This window comes from Oryx dammah, unplaced genomic scaffold (genome assembly GCF_014754425.2).
Source record: "Oryx dammah isolate SB20612 unplaced genomic scaffold, SCBI_Odam_1.1 HiC_scaffold_15, whole genome shotgun sequence".
NCBI classification, from domain to species: Eukaryota; Metazoa; Chordata; class Mammalia; order Artiodactyla; family Bovidae; genus Oryx; species Oryx dammah.
Window position 1 is genome coordinate 45,034,700 of NW_024070199.1, and position 11,971 is coordinate 45,046,670.

The window sequence follows — 11,971 nt, forward strand, 5'->3', positions numbered from 1 at the left end:
TCTTTGAGAAGATAAATAAAATTGACAAACCATTAGCCAGACTCATCAAGAAACAAAGGGAGAAAAATCAAATCAACAAAATTAGAAATGAAAATGGAGAGATCACAACAGACAGCACAGAAATACAAAGGATCATAAGAGACTACTATCAGCAACTATATGCCAATAAAATAGACAACTTGGAAGAAATGGACAAATTCTTAGAAAAATACAACTTTCTAAAACTGAACCAGGAAGAAATAGAAAAGCTTAACAGACCCATCACAAGCATGGTAATTGAAACTGTAATCAGAAATCTTCCAGGAAACAAAAGCCCAAGACCAGACAGCTTCACAGCTGAATTCTACCAAAAATTTAGAGAAGAGCTAACACCTACCCTACTCAAACTCCACCAGAAAATTGCATAAGAAAGTAAACTTCCAACTCATTCTATAAGGCCACCATCACCCTAATATCAAAGCCAGACAAAGATGCCACAAAAAAAGAAAACTACAGGCCAAAATCACTGATGAACATAGATGCAAAAATCCTTAACAAAATTCTAGCAAACAGAATCCAACAACATATTAAAAAGATCATACATCATGACCAAGTGGGCTTTATCCCAGGGATGCAAGGATTCTTCAATATCAGCAAATCAATCAATGTGATACACCACATTAACAAATTGAAAAATAAAACCCATAAGATTATCTCAATAGATCCAGAGAAAGCCTTTGACAAAATTCAACATCCATTTATGATAAAAAAAAAAACAACCCTCCAGAAAGCAGGAATAGAAGGAACATACCTCAACATAATAAAACTATATATGACAAACCCACAGCAAACATTATCCTCAATGAAAGCATTTCCCCTAAAGTCAGGAACAAGACAGGAACAAGACTCTCACCACTACTATTCAACATAGTTTTGGAAGTTCTGGCCACAGCAATCAGACCAGAAAAAGAAATAAAAGGAATCCAGATTGGAAAATAAGAAGTAAAACTCTCACTGTTTGCAGATGACATGATCCTCTACATAGAAAACCCTAAAGACTCCACTAGAAAATTACTAGAGCTAATCAATAAATATAGTAAAGTTGCAGGGTATAAAATCAACACAGAGAAATCCCTTGCATTTCTATACACTAACAATGAGAAATAGAAATTAAGGAAATAATTCCATTCACCATTGCAACAAAATGAATAAAATACTTAGGAATATATTTACCTAAAGAAACAAAAGGCCTATATATAGAAAACTATAAGACACTGGTGAAAGAAATCAAAGAGGACACAAATAGATGGAGAAATATACCATGTTCATGGATCAGAAGAATCAATATAGTGAAAATGAGTATTCTGCCCAAAGCAATCTATAGATTCAACGCAATCCCTATCAAGCTGCCAACGGTATTTTTCACAGAGCTAGAACAAATAATTTCACAATTTGTATGGAAATACAAAAAACCTCGAATAGCCGAAGCAAACTTGAGAAAGAATAATGGAACTGGAGGAATCAACCTGCCTGACTTCAGTCTCTACTACAAAGCCACGGTCATCAAGACTGTATGGTACTGTCACAAAGACAGAAATATAGATCAATGGAACAAAATAAAAAGCCCAGAGATAAATCCATGCACCTATGAACACCTTATCTTCGACAAAGCAGGCAAGAATATACAATAGAGAAAAGACAATCTCTTTAACAAGTGGCGCTGGGAAAACTGGTCAACCACTTGTAAAAGAATGAAACTAGATCACTTTCTAACACCAGACACAAAAATAAACTCAAAATGGATTAAAGATCTAAATGTAAGACCAGAAACTATAAAACTCCTAGAGGAATACATAGGCAAAACACTCTCCGACATAAACCACAGCAGGATCCTCTATGACCCACCTCCCAGAATATTGGAAATAAAAGCAAAAATAAACAAATTGGACCTAATTAAAGTTAAAAAGCTTCTGTACAACAAAGGAAACTATAAGCAAGGTGAAAAGACAGTCTTCAGAGTGGGAGAAAATAATAGCAAAAGAAGCAAAGGACAAAGAATTAATCTCAAAAAGATACAAGCAACTCCTGTAGCTCAATTCCAGAAAAATAAACAACCCAATCAAAAAGTGGGCCAAAGACCTAAACAGACATTTCTCCAAAGAAGACATACAGATGGCTAAAAAACACATGAAAAGATGCTCAACATCACTCATTATCAGAGAAATGCAAATCAAAACCACAATGAGGTACCATTTCACGCCAGTCAGAATGACTGTTATCCAAAAGTCTACAAGCAATAAATGCTGGAGAGTGTGGAGAAAAGGGAACTCTTTTACACTGTTGGTGGGAATGCAAACTAGTACAGCCACTATGGAGAACAGTGTGGAGATTTCTTAAAAAACTGGAAATAGAACTGCCATTCAGTTCAGTTCAGTCCAGTTCAGTTCAGTTGCTCAGCCGTGTCTGACTCTGCAGCCCCATGAATCACAGCACTTCAGGCCTTCCTGTCCATCACCAGCTCCCGGAGTTCACTCAAACTCAGATCCATCTAGTCAGTGATGCCATCCAGCCATCTCATCCTCTGTCGTCCCCTTCTCCTCCTGCCCCCAATCCCTCCCAGCATCAGAGTCTTTTCCAGTAAGTCAACTCTTTGCATCAGGTGGCCAAAGTACTGGAGTTTCAGCTTTAGCATCAGTCCTTCCAATGAACACCCAGGACTGATCTCCTTTAGGATGGACTGCTTGGCTCTCCTTGCAGTCCAAGGGACTCTCAAGAGTCTTCTCCAACACCACAGTACAAAAGCATCAATTCTTCAGTGCTCAGCTTTCTTCACAGTTCAACTCTCACATCCATACATGACCACCGGAAAAACCATAGCCTTGACTAGATGGACCTTTGTTGGCAAAGTAATGTCTCTGCTTTTGAATATGCTATCTAGGTTGGTCATAACTTTCCTTCCAAGGAGTAAGTGTCTTTTAATTTCATGGCTGCAATCACCATCTGCAGTGATTTTGGAGCCCAAAAGAATAAAGTCTGACACTGTTTCCACTGTTTCCCCATCTATTTCCCATGAACTGATGGGACCAGATGCCATGATCTTCATTTTCTGAATGTTGAGCTTTAAGCCAACTTTTTCACTCTCCTCTTTCACTTTCATCAAGAGAGTTTTTAGTTCCTCTTCGCTTTCTGCCATAAGGGTGGTATCATCTGCATATCTGAGGTTATTGACATTTCTCCCGGCAATCTTGATTCCAGCTTGTGCTTCCTCCAGCCCAGCGTTTCTCATGATGTACTCTGCATATAAGTTAAATAAGCAGGGTGACAATATACAGCCTTGACGTACTCCTTTTCCTATTTGGAACCAGTCTGTTGTTCCATGTCCAGTTCTAACTGTTGCTTCTTGATTTGCATATAGGTTTCTCAAGAGGAAGATCAGGTGGTTCCCATCTCTTTAAGAATTTTCCACAGTTTATTGTGATCCATACAGTCAAAGGCTTTGGCATAGTCAATAAAGCAGAAATAGATGTTTTTCTGGAACTCTCTTGCTTTTTCCATGATCCAGTGGATGTTGGCAATTTGATCTCTGGTTCCTCTGCCTTTTCTAAAACCAGCTTGAACATCTGGAACTTCACTGTTCATGTATTGCTGAAGCCTGGCTTGGAGAATTTTGAGCATTGCTTTACTAGCCATATGACTCAGCAATCCCATTGCTGGGCGTACACACAGAGGAAACCAGAATTGAAAGAGACACATGTACCCCCATGTTCATCGCAGCACTGTTTATAATAGCCAGGACATGGAAACAACCTCGATGTCCATCAGCAGATGAATGGATGAGAAAGCTGTGGTACATATAACAATGGAATATTACTCAGCCATTAAAAAGAATACATTTGAATCAGTTCTAATGAGATGGATGAAACTAGATCCCCTATTATACAGAGTGAAGTAAGCCAGAAAGAAAAACACCAATACAGTATACTAACACATATATATGGAATTTAGGAAGATGGTAATGATAACCCTGTCTGTGAGACAGCAGGAGGCACAGATGCATTGAACAGTCTTTTGGACTCTGTGGGAGAGGGCGAGGGTGGGATGATTTGGGAGAATGGCATTGAAACATGTAAATTATCATATGTGAAGTGAATCGCCAGTCTAGGTTTGATGCATGATACATGGTGCTCGGGGCTGGTGCACTGGGATGGCCCAGAGGGATGGGATGGGGAGGGAGGTGGGAGTGGGGTTCAGGATGGGGAATATATGTACACCCATGGCTGATTCATGTCAATGTATGGCAAAACCAATGCAGTATTGTAAAGTAAAAAAAATTTTTTTTAATTGTGTATAATTAATTTATCTCTTCCTTGAATGTGTGATAAAATTAACCAGTAAAACCATCTAACTCTGGATATTCTTTTTTGGAAGATTTTTAAAAATATAATCAATAAAATTTTGTTTACAGGTGTACAGCTATCAGATTTTCTGTTTCTTCTTGTATCAATTTTTTGTTTGAGTTTTCCTTGAATTTGTCCATTTCATTGAAATTTTTGAACTTGTTGGTATAGAAAGGTTCCTTTCTGTAGATATCCTTTATCTGTAGGATTTGTGATAATGATATTCTGCCACTTTCTCATACTGGTACTGACACTCATCAGTCCCTGTCTCCTTCTTTCTCTTCAACAGTCTAGCTAGGAGTTTATCCGTTTTGTTGATCTTCTCAAGAATCAGGCTTTGACTTTGTTTTTTTCTCTGTTGTCTGTTCTTTGTTTCATTGGTCTCTGTTCTTTTTATTTCTTCTTTTTTCTTCATTTGGCTTTACTTTGCTCTTCTTTTTCTAGCTTCCCAAGGTGAATCAGTGAGTAATTCATTTTAGATTTTTTTTTTCCAGCGTATTTAAAGTTCTGAGCTCCCCCTTGAATCAGGGCTTTTATTGCATCCCACAGATTTTGATATGGTAGATTTCCATTATCACTCAATTTGCATTGCTTTCTAATTTCCCTTGTGATTTCATCTTGAATTCATGAATTGTTTGTAGGTTCATGAATCATTTATAGATATTTGGGGTTTTCCTAGATGCCTTGTTATTAATTCCTAATTAGATTCAGTTGTGGTCAGAGATGACACTCTGCATGCTTTCCATCCTTTAAGAGTTACTGAGACATGTTTTATGGCCAAGCATGTGGTCTATCTTGGTGAATGTGCATTTGAAAGGAGTGTGTTCCCTGCAGTTGCTGGGTGTACTATTTCCTAAATATCAATTAGATCAAAGTGACTAATAGTGTTGTTTGTACCTTTCATATCTTTACTGGGTTTTTTGTTTTTTGTTTTTGTATATTTGTTTTATTAATTGCTGAGAGAGGAGTTAAAATCTCCCTTTATGATTGTGAAATTGTCTAATTCTTCCATTTACCCTGTCAATTTCATTTCATGAGTCTTGAGGCTCTATTACTAGGTAGATAAAAATGTATAATTGTTTTATCTTCCTGATTTATCATCTCTGCTATTGTAGTAAAATGTCTCTATCTCTGGTAGCACTCTTTTTCTTAAAGTTTACTGTTTAATATAAGTCTTAATTAATATGAATATGTCACTGGCCACCTTATGATTATTATTTTTAGTTGATTTACTTTCAACTTATTTGTGTCATTATATTTAAAATCAGGGAATTCCCTGGTGGTCCAGTGGTTTGGATTCCATGTTTTCACTGTGGACGGCATGGGTTCAATCCTTGGTGGGAGATCCAAGATCCTGCAAGCCCTATTGCAAGGCCAAAAGACAAACAAAATCCTTTTTAAAAAACCTGTTTGAAAAATGAATCTCTTGTTGGTAGCACATAATTGGGTCTTAATTTTTTTTTAATCCATTTGATCAATTTCCTATTTTTATGTAATTAGAGTGTTTAGAATTAACACTATTGGTCCTTTCTAATTTTTGTTCCTCTGTTCTGACTTCTCTGCATGCTTCTGGATTATTTGAATACTTTTAGTATTCACTTTCAATTTATCTATGGGTTTTCTGGCTATGCTTCGTGTGTGTATGTGTCTATGGTTACTTCTGGAATTGCAGTGTGCATATCTAACCTTTCTCAGCCTAATTAGAATCAATTTTGTTCTGAAGTGAAGTCACTCAGTTGTGTCTGACTCTTTGCAACCCCATGGACTGTAGCACACCAGGCTTCTCATCCATGGGATTTTCCAGGCAAGAATACTGGAGTTGGTTGCCATTTCCTTCTCCAGGGGATCTTCCTGACCCAGGGATCAAACCCAGGTCTCCTGCATTGCAGGCAGACTCTTTACCCTCTGAGCTACCAGGGAAGCCCAATTTTTTTTGTGTGTGTGAAATATAGAAAGGTCTCAACCGTGTAGGTCCCTTTCTACAGGTCTCCCCATTAAAAAATTTTTACGATTGTCATACAAAAGAAACCCCACCAGTGTTTTGAAATTTGCTTCAGATATTCATCTGTATTTTAAGGAACTTAAAAGTATCTCCAAGAGTTAGAGAATCCTGTATTTACAGATCCCCGCCTCCCACTTTTAGCACTCCAGCGGGGTCTTCTGGACCCCATGATTTATAACAAGAAACCCGAGGTCTTTGAAATTGTTCACCCCTGTACAAAATGTGCGATTTTTCTCTAGCTCCATTCAGGAGTTTTTCTTCCTCTTTGCTTTTATCACTCTGCTTATGATGCATCTACATATGGTTTCTTTGGATTTATCGTGTGTGGGGTTCTCTGAGCTCTTGAGTCCACAAATGTTGATCTTTTACTAAATATGGGAAATTTTAGGATACAAGTCTTCAAAGATTTCTCTACTCCACCTCTTTCCCTTTTCTTCTGGAGTATAGTTAGAACGTGTTCAATCTCTTGATGTTGTCTTCCGATTCCTCATAATCTCTCCATTTTCTTTCTCAGTCTTTTTTCTCTATTTTCTTCAGATTGGGTAATTTTGACTGGTCTGAAGACTTACTGACTTTGTCACTTTCATTTTAGTGAGTCTATCCACTGATTTTCTAAAATTTCACATATTTTATTCATTAGGTCTAAAACTTCAATATCCTCTCTCAATACCTTTTCTGCCAAGATTTCCTATCTTCTCATTCATTTCAGATGTGTTTTTCTTTACTTCACTGAGTAGAGTTGTAGTAGCTGCTTTGAATTCTTTGTCCAACAATCCCAATGCTTGAATCATCTTGGTGTTTCCATCTGTTGATTGTTTCATCCTTTGAGCATGGGCTTAAATTTCCTGTTCCCTCACATGTGAAATAATTTTTGGATCACAACATGGGGTGTGATTGCATCATGAATGCTATGTTGTACAGACTCTGGGTTTTGTTAAAATCCTTTGAGGAATGCCAATGTGTTTGTTTTAGCTGCAATGAGCCCAGTGGGCTTCAGACCGTGAGATTCGTCTTGCCTTCTATGAGAGGAGAGGGTCATGTCTCATTTCAGTGCTCAGCTGGCTGCTCACCTTGGCTGTTTTGGGTTCATCCTGCACGTATAGCTCAGGGTGAGACTGGGACTCATGGGGGTTCCTGCACGTGGTTGGATGAACCTATTCTTGGCTCTTTCCCTCAGGATTTCTCCCTCACACTCCAGCCAGCCTGGGTTCTTTTCCTCCAACCAGGAAGATGGCAAGGTTTCGATCACAGTTTTAGCTTCCCACACAACACTGATTTGGGACTAGGGTCCATGCTTGGGGCATAGTTCCAGAGAGTATAAAAGGAAGAAAACTCACCCTTAATGCAGATCTCTGCTCTAAGTTCTGAGCCCCTTCACAATGTGTATTTCGTCTGAAGTAATTATAATCCACAAGGGCTGAGCTACAGGGGAATTATACCACTGCAGCAGACCAGGGTCCTTGAGATTTTACCTATGTGTGCACCACATAATCATTATCTGATCTACATGAAAAGCATTTCTGATTTCTCCAGAAGTCTCACACCACAGCAGTGCCTACTCCCACAAGGTGAACATTATTCTGACTTATTTAACCATGGGTGGTGGTTGTTATTCAGTTGCTAAGTCGTGTCTGACTCTTTGCGACCCCATGAACTGCAACACACCTGGCTTCCCTGTCCTTCACTATCTCCCTGCGTTTGCTCAAACTCAGGTCTATTGAGTCAGAGAGGTCACTCAACCGTCTCATCCTCTGTTGCCCCCTTCTCCTCTTGCCCTCAATCTTTCCCAGCATCAGGGTCTTTTCCAATGAGTTGGCTCTTTGCGTTAGGTGGCCAAAGGATTGGAGCTTCAGCTTCAGCATCAATCCTTCCCACGAATATTCAGGGTTGACTTCCTTTAGGATCAACTGGTTTGATTTCCTGACTGTCCAAGAGACTCAAGAGTCTTCAGCACCATAGTTTGAAAGCATTAGTTCTTTGGCACTCAACCTTTTTTGTGGTCCAGCTCTCACATCTGTACATGACTACTGGAAAAGCTGCAGCTTTGACTCTATGGATCTTTGTCGGTATAGTATGCCTCTGCTTTTTAATATGCTGTCTAGGTTTGTCATAGCTTTTTATCATGTAACATAAGGGGAGGTTGGAACTCTACTATTTTTCCAATTCTTGTGAATCTAAAACAATCTCCAAACAAATACTTAAAGAGAAAGACTTTATTTTCCATACCATGCTTTTTTACTATTAAAATATAAAGGTTCACTACTGGAAAAGTCATAGAGTAAAGGAATGAAATGATTATTGAGAGGAAATGTTTTGTCGTCATTAACTATAGAATTCTCTCTGTTCTGTAATCAAAGTTTAAGTTTGTAGAATTCATACATTGTGAGTTTCAGAATATTTAAACATTAATATGTTTGAGAATTTTAATATGTGGTCAATAATTCGAGCATTTCTTTACCAGACAGAGTCTTTTAGGAGACCGAGTGGCTGCAAGCATGTCTCCCAGAGTTGCACAGGCCTGGCTCAAATCCTGGTTCTGCCACAAACCAGCTGTGTGACTTTGGGGAGGTCACTTGCCCTCTCTGAGCTGCGGTTTCCTCATCTGTGAAGTGGGGATCGCGTTAACAGTACTCACTTAGAGGGCTGTTGTGACGATCAGACAAGATGAAGCACGTAAACCACCTTGCCCACTGCCTGCCAGAGGCTGATCAATAGATGGCAGCTGATCAATCAATGGCAGCTGCTGAAGTATTATTGGTGGGAGGGACAGCAGTCACAAAGACTCTGGAATCTGATCTGGATTCAAATTTCAGTGTGAATGAGGCAATTGTGTTCAAACACTCCATCTAAGGCAAAGCAAATAGTCAGCTCACAGTTTGTTATCATGATTAGTATCTGATGCTTTAAATGCTAATGACCTTTATAACATTCCCCTCGGGAGGTTTGCCATGTCATAGAGAAGAGACCTGTTTCTCAAAGAGGCAAGGGGGAGTCCCCAGGCCACACAGTGGGAACAAGGGACAGCTGGGATTGAGTCAGAGCCCTGCCGGGTCCGCACTGCCTTCTGGATGGGGGATGCAACTCTGCCGGGGTTGAGGGCACTGTCCCAGCAGCCCACAGCCTCACCTGCATATCAGAGAAGGTTGCAGTAGAGGTTACCTCCCCACTGGCCTGCGCCCACCTGGCTCCCATGTCTTGGCCAGCCCAATGCAGGTGTGACAGGGTCCCCCGGCCATCTGCCCTCCGTTCTGCCTGAGTCTGCTCCAGGCCCCTGTGTGGGCATGCAGGTTGCGCACTGCACAACTCCCAGGGCAAAATGGTTCTTACAACCTCGAGGCCCATGCTGCCCTCGTCCTCTGTGCTCGGACCTCCAGCTTGCCCTGCCATTTGCCCAGCACAGGGCGGTGCCAGAGCACCAGCCGCAGGCACTGCCCAGATGCCTGGGTGCTGGCTGGGCTCTGTGGGGCTCCTCTGCCCTCCTTCCCCCTGCCCAGGGCATCCTGGGCTGTCTAGGGGTCGTTGGGGTGATCAGTTGATCTCCAGGTGCCCAGAATGTTATGGCGGGCTTCCCCCGGCTGGGGGTCCCCCAGGGTGCCTGGGAAGCTGATCCCAGGAGGTGCTCTGAGTGGTGAAGTCCCGTCTGGGGTCTCTGAGTGGGCAAAGCATCTGGTTCTGGGTTTGGCTCCTCCCACAGGACCTGGGGAGGATTTCTGCCCTCCCTGTACCTCAGTGTGCTCATCTGCAAAGTGGGGACGGGATTGTACCTGCCTCTCGGGGTCCAGATCAAAGCAGAGCTGCCCAGGTGATGCCGCTAGGTCAGTGCTGGCCACACTTACCCCCACAGTGGCCGGGTCAGGGCAGGGCCACCAGCAGCGTCCGGGGGCCAGGCGGGCCTTTGAGAGGTGCCAAAGGCCTTGGGCCCACATACCAACCACCACCCACACAGGCCGACGTCCCTTCCAACGTCGCAGCGGGGCTAAGTTCACTTGGAATCGCAGAGAAGTTGATGCATGGGGGGTGGAGGCAGGACAGAGTCCCTGATGACCGAGGCTTGGGGGCCCCCTCAAAGAGCACCCCAGGCCCCGTGACTGCTCCAGGCCAGGATCAGCCTCCGTCACTGGCATGAGGGAGAGCAGAGGGCTTCGTGGACTCAAGAGCAGTCGACCGAGGGCCCGAGGGTGAGGCTTGGGGCTGAGATGGGAGAGGCAGGGGCTGGTGGGCAGGGCTGTGCATCCCCCGGGCCAGGCTCAGAGGGGTCAGGAGACAAGTTTCAGGGTAGCGTGGTTGGGGTGTGGTGAGGATCTTTCTGTCCTCTGCCCCGCTCTTTCTCAGCCTACAGCCAAGGATGGGTGTTCAGCCAGCACCCGTGAGTCCCAAACCCAGGCTCGGATGCTTTGCCCACTCAAGGACCCCAGACTGGCCTTCACCACTCAGAGCACCTCCTGGGACAAGCCCCCCAGGCACCCTGGGGGACCCCCAGTAGGGGTGAGCCCCCCACAAGGGGTGTTGTCACACCCCTGTGTGCAGGTAATAACCACGGAGCCCACCCCAAAATGGCAGATGCCACCCCCTCCCCAATCCCCTGTTCCTGATGATTGAGGCTCAAGGTCAAGTCTACGGTCACCCAGGCTATGAACGGTAGAGACAGAACCAAAGCTAGGTCGTCTGACCCTCTCTGCCACCCTCTGCCTTCACCATCTTGGTTCAGGAATAAATCAAATTGGCTAAACACAGAGTTGCCTGCAATTCCACTCCTAGGTATAGACCCAAGAGAAAGGAAAACACCAGTCCCCGCAAAAACGTGTACATGCATGTACAGAGCAGCGTCGTTCACAACAGGCAGAAGATAAGGATAACCTAAACGTCCAGCACTGGCAAATAAAACATGGTCTATTCATACACCGGAATAGTGTTCAACCCTACAAAGGGATTGGGTGTGGACTCGTGCTACAATGTGGATGAACTTCAAGGACAATTGTCTTCAGAGAAATTCAGGGCCAGGCACAAAAGCCCACATAATGGGACGGGTCCTCTAATATGGGCTGCAGAGGGAAATCTGTAGAGATGGAAAGTGTGTCAGTGGCGGCCAGGGGGTGGAAGTGGTGGGTGGTTGTCGGGAGGGGATTTGGGGCATGAAAATGTACTAACAGTGATTACGATGATGGATACACAACCCTGAATATATTAAAAACCACTGAATCGCACACTTTCAAAGGGGTAAGTTGCACGGTATGTGAATTATGTCTCAACAGAATTGTTTACAAATAAAGGAAACTGGATTCATGTGGAAACTGCCTAGCCCAATGTCCTACCCCTTGTAGGCAAAAAAAGAAGTGAATCAATAAAAAAGAATAAATAATAGTAGTAAATGAATCAGGGCCACACGGAGAAGAGCTGGACCAGCATGTTGCCGCTGTCAGCACCCAGTAAACGCGGGTCTTTTTTTTCTCATTCTGTGCCTCTCAAAGCAGCCTGCCCGGTGCAGGCCCTGGGCCCGCAGGCCACACCAGCCACTTTCGGGGACAGGTCCTAGGTTGGGTACCCAGAGTCCAGAGCCAACCATGTCACACTGTGTGGTTGCCTGCACCCCACT